The sequence below is a fragment of the Ammospiza nelsoni genome, chromosome 14 (genome assembly GCF_027579445.1).
Source record: "Ammospiza nelsoni isolate bAmmNel1 chromosome 14, bAmmNel1.pri, whole genome shotgun sequence".
NCBI classification, from domain to species: domain Eukaryota; kingdom Metazoa; phylum Chordata; class Aves; order Passeriformes; family Passerellidae; genus Ammospiza; species Ammospiza nelsoni.
Genome location: NC_080646.1, coordinates 15,677,454 through 15,684,497, shown reverse-complemented (window position 1 = coordinate 15,684,497; position 7,044 = coordinate 15,677,454).

The window sequence follows — 7,044 nt, the reverse complement described above, 5'->3', positions numbered from 1 at the left end:
GATCGCGCGAGGCTTGGCGGAGAGGGCGGAAGTAGCCAGGAGCGGGCAGCCTCTGCTCTCGCGATAGCAATGACGGACGCGCGGGCGGAGCTGCCGGTCAGGACGCGCCGGGGGCGGGACCACGATGGGGCGTGGCCACTCTGAGGGCGAGGTCGGGCTGGGGGCGGGGCTATGGTGGGCCGGTGCTGTAAGGGGCGGGGTTATTCTGGGGGCGGGGCTATGCTGGGGGCGGGGCCGTAGGCCCGCGCGGTGGCGCCGCCTGGTGGCGCGGCTTGGTCCCGGGCCCGGGCGGCACCCCCGGGGCCGAGCCTGACCCCTCCCCGGGCCTGACCCCTCCCCGGGCGCGGTCCCCCAGCGCAGGGGCTCCGCAGCCCAGCGCAGCGTGAGAGGCTGAGGGGTGCAATGGGCGCTAAAGATCATAAGCTCCCTTTTTAAGCTCCATCTGAGCTGACGTTGAACGCTTTCAGGGATGAGGCATACACTGGACAGACAGCCTGTTCCAGTGCCTCACCACCCTCACAGTGAAGAATGTCCTCCTAATCTCATCTAAATTTCCCCCTTTCAATTTGTACCCATTCCCCCTGGTCCCATCACTATAGCTCCTGCCCACCTTCCCTGTAGGGCCCTTTCAGGTACTGGAACGCGTTGCGAGCTCCCACACAACCTTCTCTTTCCCGGGCCGCGGCTTTCCCAGCCCCCGTGGCGCCTCCGCAGCTGCTCTAGCAGCTCGGGCGCTGCCCACAGCGGGCACTGAGGGCAGGGCAGCGGGCACTAAGGGCAGGGTAGCCGGGGCTATAGGCAGCGGGCACTAAGGGCAGGGTAGCCGGGGGTATGGGCAGCGGGCACTAAGGGCAGCGGGCACTAAGGGTAGGGCAGCCGGAGCTGTGGGCACCTAGCACTGAGGGCAGGGCAGCCGGGGCTGTGGGCAGCGCCCAGCAGAGCCCTGCAGGCCCAGCAGCAGCGCCCGGAACACGGCACAGCTCATGGCACTCCTGCCTCGCCCTGCACCGAAGGCAAAGGGTTGTCCTTAAGGAAATAAACTCGTGCTAGCACAGCTGTCCCAGGGCACGCCGTTAGAAGTCTCCATGAGCTGGAGAGCAGGAACGTGTGCTCAGGCTTCTACAGCTGAGCCTGACCTGGCTCTTGCTTTTAGTCTCTGATGCTAGATTCCTTCACAATAATTTTTCCTTTGTGATCTTTCTTCTTTTCTTTCTCTTAAATAAAAGGGTTTTTTCTTTGCTGGATGGTGGAATTTTATTTTTGCCTTCATCTTTAGCACAGCAGCAATAGTACATGAGGCCACACTCCCAGTGGTGAATGAGTCAAGCAATAGTCATTTCTCCAGGCTGTAAGACATCGATAATACCTGGGGTTTAGACACTAATGCAGCCAGAACTCATCACCAGGCTCAGGCAGAAAAGAAGATTACAAAAAAGATGTCCCCATCTCAGCCTCTAATCAATCAATTTTCCTTTATGCCTGTGTCTCTTTTGACCTAAACTGCCACTGCCTTCCTGAATAGTGACAGAGGGACTTGACACACTGATTGCAATAGTTATGCTCAAAACTACATGAGCAACCCTAACTCTGGCCACTTTTTTCCTGTTCCATGTTGCAATGATGCCTGACCTATCTCTGACAGACTGCAGGAAGATGGGATGGGTGGGAAGGTGGTGCAGAATGTGGCCAAGATGTGTCTAGAGGGGCTCCCCAAATTCTGCTGTGTAAAGCACGTTCAGGGTGCCCAAAGCTGAATGTCTTTGAAGAGATCACTCATGTGTGACATCTCAGAGGTAGCTTACCCTGGCTGGATCAGTGCAGCCCTTTCCCATGACAGAACCCGGCCCAGACCCCAGCACACGAGGCTGCCTCTCATGCTGGCCACACGAGAGCTCCATGGGAACCGGGCAGGAGTGGCTGGGGCTGGTGCTGGCAGCTGTGGTGACAAGCAAATGAAGTGTTGGCAGACAAATGCTGGAGCTCTGTCTCTTGACAAATTCCACTAAGAAGCATCTCCAGGGATATGCTGCATCATCACTCACTGGTCGTTTTCCTTTGCCAAAGACACCCCAGTCTTGCAGGGCTCAGTCCTCAGGATGCCAGTGAATAAACAGCGGTGGTTATCTCCCTTTGCTGGCTGAAGGCTGACTTCAGTGTATCAGGTACATCCAGGGAAAGGAATTTTAGGGAGCATGGAGTATTTCTTGCTCACATGTAAAATCCTTTAACCCCAAATATTTAGAGGTTTGTGCCCTTCCTACACACCAGACAGATTCTTGGAAAGCAAATTGCATATATATTTGGTTTTAACACAATGTTTGGCTTTCAATTTATACTGAACATTTTCTTTCTTTTTGCTTATTACCACCTGGGCTACTGCACTGTTCTGCTTACTAATTTTTTATGTGATTCTTCTAGAATTTAGTCCCTTAAGGAAATGTGTAACTGTCTAGGAAGAAAGATGGTTTTGCAGTTTCCAGAATGTATTTTCCATTTCCCAGCTGGCATCCAATGTCCTGAAATAAGTCAAATTCAAGGGAGAGCTTATCCAGAAGAAAGCAGGGATGGGTATTGCTGGTTTGTAATTAGAGCTGACAGAAGCAGGCTAAGCAGAGTCTTAGTGAAGAAGAGAATGCGAGTAGAGGGAATTATGTTGTGCTACTTGTGTGAAAGGCAGTCACTCCATAGAGAGAATTTCAATACTGCTGTTCACCATATTTCAGGCTTCAAACAGAGAAGGCAGTTTTGCTGTGGAAAAAGCTGAGCCAAATATTGCTCTCAGGTCTGTGTTCCACAGCAAGCCAGAGAGAACACAGTGCAGTGCAAGACACTTTTCTAGTTGTGCCCTTCTTTTGTCTTCCTCTGTTTTCCCCATAAAGACAGATGAAAGGCAATAGCAGTGACAACCAGACAGCATCCACAGCATCCATTCCTCTGCAGGAGAAGCAGGTTGATTCAGGAGTTTGAAAAACAGCCCTTTGAATAAAATCGCTTCTAATCCTGGCTTCCATATGACTGCTGTACTTGAAACTCAGCTGCACTAAATCTTACACTGTTCTTGTGAGGCAGTGAGAGATCTTCAGAAGGAAGGAGTAAAACTGTTCCTAACTACCCATCGATGGAAAAAATAACACAGCAGCCTGGTTTTATTCCAACTGAATGAATACATGAGGTTTAGAAAGAAAATTTGAGAAACCTCTTTAGAATATTTACTTAAGAAATTTAGGTCAGTCCAATCAATTGAGTCTAAAAGCCACAGGTGAAGGTACAGAGCGGGTAAGACACACAGCAATCTATGCATAATCAAAGTTGGGGCAGCTGATTAAAAAGATCACAAAGATATTTTGACTTTGTCATATTTCAGTAACAAACTGAAAGAAAGGGTTTGTAAAATTCAGATTGCACAATCTGTAAGAAGAAAATCAAGTGGTCACATTCTCCTGTGTCTTGTGCCACAGCAGCAAAGCCACAGGAATTAGGCTGTAAACTGAGAACATGGCAGACTGGATACTTCAGTAGGAACATGACTGAATATTAAGTTTTGACACCACATAGTCTGAGATATAATCTTTGTTTCTGTAAATTAATTTTTTTGAATACAGTATCCTCAGTGCTACCATGTTATCTTCAAGAATATGAATGTAAGCTTTGCTTTTTTGTCCCTTATGTCAAAGTAAGTAGATTCATATTTGCCAGAGGAAAAAGCATTTCTTCTTGACACAAGGGTATGGCAACAAGTCTGTGCTGTCTGAGCCCATGTCATGAAAGACACTAAAAGCCAGGTTTCTTACTCATGCTAAGGTTCCACTAAGAAATAAAACTACCTAGATTTCTCATACCTGGACTATTTGTTATCTCACACTGGTGTTTACTAATTGATTCACTGCTGGCAATTCAAGTTGTTGTCATAATTTTTCAACTAAAATGCTGACACAAATTTAAAAATCAGTCTTTTTTTACTAGAGCTGCCATTTAAACAGAAGTACACAACTCTAACACCCCTCTAAAAGTCCCTCTCTAGCATTCAGCAGACTCTTAGTAAATCAGATGATGATGCTGTCTCGTGAATATCTAGAGATAGCACATGAACTGTTCTTAAGTTGGATGTATGAACAGGTTCAAGTATCATGGAAGCTGCTTTTCAAAATTTATTACTTGAGCTCAGTACATTTTATTCTCCAGGTGGAGGAAAGGTATTCTAGATGATTTTCACATGTGAGAGAAGTGCTTGTGTACAGGATCCTGAAGAAACTGTGTTTGGGGGAACAGCCTTGCTGTGAAGAGTTCATTAGGACCAAAAGTGAAATTCAGTAAACGTGCTTACTTCCAATTACATCATGGAATAGAGGAATAGTTTGCTGAACCTTTGCTAATCTGAAACCAGGCACCTATTTTCAGGTTGCAGCACTGTTGGGCCTTCTGTGTCATTAGGGAGCTTGAAAATTTGCCTTTTCTAGTTACTCAACAGAGTCTAAGTGAGTGCAAAGTCTTTTCCCAGAGATGTCAGGAAGAAGAAGGACTCTTTTGTGCTGATGGCAGATCAATTGAACTCTGAGTTGAGAGCCTGAGGTCTTCATTTCAGGAAGTGCAACAAGCAACTGGGGAGCCTCAAGCTACACTGCCCAGCTCTTAGAGCAGTCTGTGCAGTATCAGGCTTAACAGCCCTAGAGATCACATCTGGTTTGGTTCAGGCTGTGGTTGTTACTGACATGCTTGTTTTAAATGGATGGCATCTGTTGCCTTCTTTCCCCAACGCTGCTGGAAAGGGAGATGGGAGGCACAGTTCAGCTTTCTTACTTCAGGATTTTTTGCAAGCTCAGGCACTGCTGACCTCTGGGAACAATTGTTTTCGTTCTCAGGAAGGTAGTGGTCACCTGCCATGTGCTCAGACATGCCCTGGGGAGCCAAATTGCTTTCTTTCCTCACTCACTGCAGGAGAAAGCTCCATTAGGCAAGTATCACTAGGGGCTTTTCTCACACCTGCAGGGAAGAAGGTGACATGGGGGCCGAGGTTTGGAGTAGAGGTGGAATGCTGGGCACCACTGTTGGGTGTATCCCAGCTGCAGAGGCCATGAGCTCCATCCCCTCATGGAGGGATGGCAGCAGGGAGCACACTGCATTCATCCACAAGAAAGAAATTTGGGGGATTTAGTGACAGCTGGCAAGAACTATAATTAAGTAACACCCTTCAGCACCAGGCACTGCAATTCCCTAGTGCACAAGGGAAGTATAGATGGTGTTAAAACTCTTTTTAACTCCTGATTGCTAATAACTGCTTCTAATATGATGACAGCTCATCCACACCTGACAGTCCTCAGTCATCCATGGAAACCATCCATCTGAAACCTCCACAGCAGGACAAGCCACTTCCTGTGGTTGTTTTCTGGAGACCTGGAATGTGCCTTGCAGCAAGTTGTGCTTTGAGCTCATTCATTGTGACCCAAAGGATAGAGAGGTGTTGGAGGTGTACTCAGGACTTCTTAATATAGTGAAGTGTTTGAGGCTTTTAGCAAGATAATCCCCAACTCCTGAAGCTAATGACCACTCAAAACCATACCCCTCCTTCCTACAAATTGCCAACAGTGTGAGCCAGGTATTGTATCCTCTGTCTAAGAAAATGGTCCTCAAGTCAGCACTGGGTAAGAGTCCCACAGACCTATGAGGCATACTGGGAGAGAAATCTGCTGTGGGAGCAGACAACCCCAACCTTTCTGCCTAAATACTGTCAAACACACTTTTACTGGAGGTGGGAAGCCCTCAGCTGTACAAGGAGAGACTTTCAACTTACACTTAAAATAGGCAGGGTACCTGAGCAAACTGATCTCCCCCACCCCTGGACCCTGGCTGAGAGAGGCAGTTTTCATGCCACCCACCATGGCAGTTCTCTTCACAAAAAGGGGCTGTGCTTCCTTCCTGGGTGCAGGCAGGGAGGCAGGTGGAGTCTCTCTTCTGTCATCTCTTTGACTATTAGACCTAGACTAGACTGTTAGAATTAGACCTTCCCTTCACAGCTATTGGAGCTTGTAGGAGGCTGGATCCAGTGGCTCCTGCAGATGGCATCTGCATCCTAGGGATGGAGTGAAATCTAGGCTGGAGCACATTAGAGAGATATCAAAGGAGCTTAGACAACTCTGAACCCTACTTTTGTCACTCTGTTGTTCAGCATCCCACTGGGATCACCCATCTGCAGTTCTTTAGCAGAAGAGGAGCTGCTCCAATTCTGCTGGCCTGGCTTCTTCTGCACAGACACTCTGAACTATTTTCTTTTAAATTTACACTCTCTTCCAAGTGCAGTTAGAGTCTTCCTGCCCCTCTTCATCCCTACTTTGCTGCCAGAGATTTCTGCACCCCTTTGTCCACAGCAGGAACACCTGTTATTTCTGGTTTGACTCTCCTCACTGTCTGAAAGTTTCACCTCCACATGGCATGTCCAAGGAAATAGCTGTCCTTTCTCTGCTGAGCAGCTCCCTGGCACACAGGGGGTTTGCTGGCTCCAGCAGAGTTCACCTGTCTATCAGTGCAGGCAGAGCCAAGGAGAGCATCCAGTCCTGGTGCCCAAGCCCAGTGTAAGAGGGGAGAGCAGAGCAGAAGTAACCTGGCATCTCTCACACTCACAGCCCCCTTGTTCTTGTGAGCAATTCCATTTCCTTATTAGTATCCCCCACCATCCCACTCATCATTGTACTGAAGGTTGTTGCTGGGAAGTGCAGGAGGTATAGGGATGGAGACTGTTGGGTCCAAAGGAAACACACAGGGAAGGAGGAGGAAGAGGAGGGGGAGGAGGGAGTAGAAGAGCAGGCATTTGAGCTAAGCTAAGCAGGATGATGCAGCTTCCAGAAGGAGGGACAGCAACAGCAGGAAGTGGCATTTACTGGAAGCATTTTTAAAGTCAGTTGGGGAACAGCTGTGCTGATTTTAATCCAACTGGGCTGAAGTGGCTCCAGAAGAGCCAAAAAGCCCTTTGATACCCACTACCCAGGCAATAAAATCTTAATCACAGTTGAAAGTCTTTGTTCTCTTAGTAGCAGTATTTTTCTGTTTAGC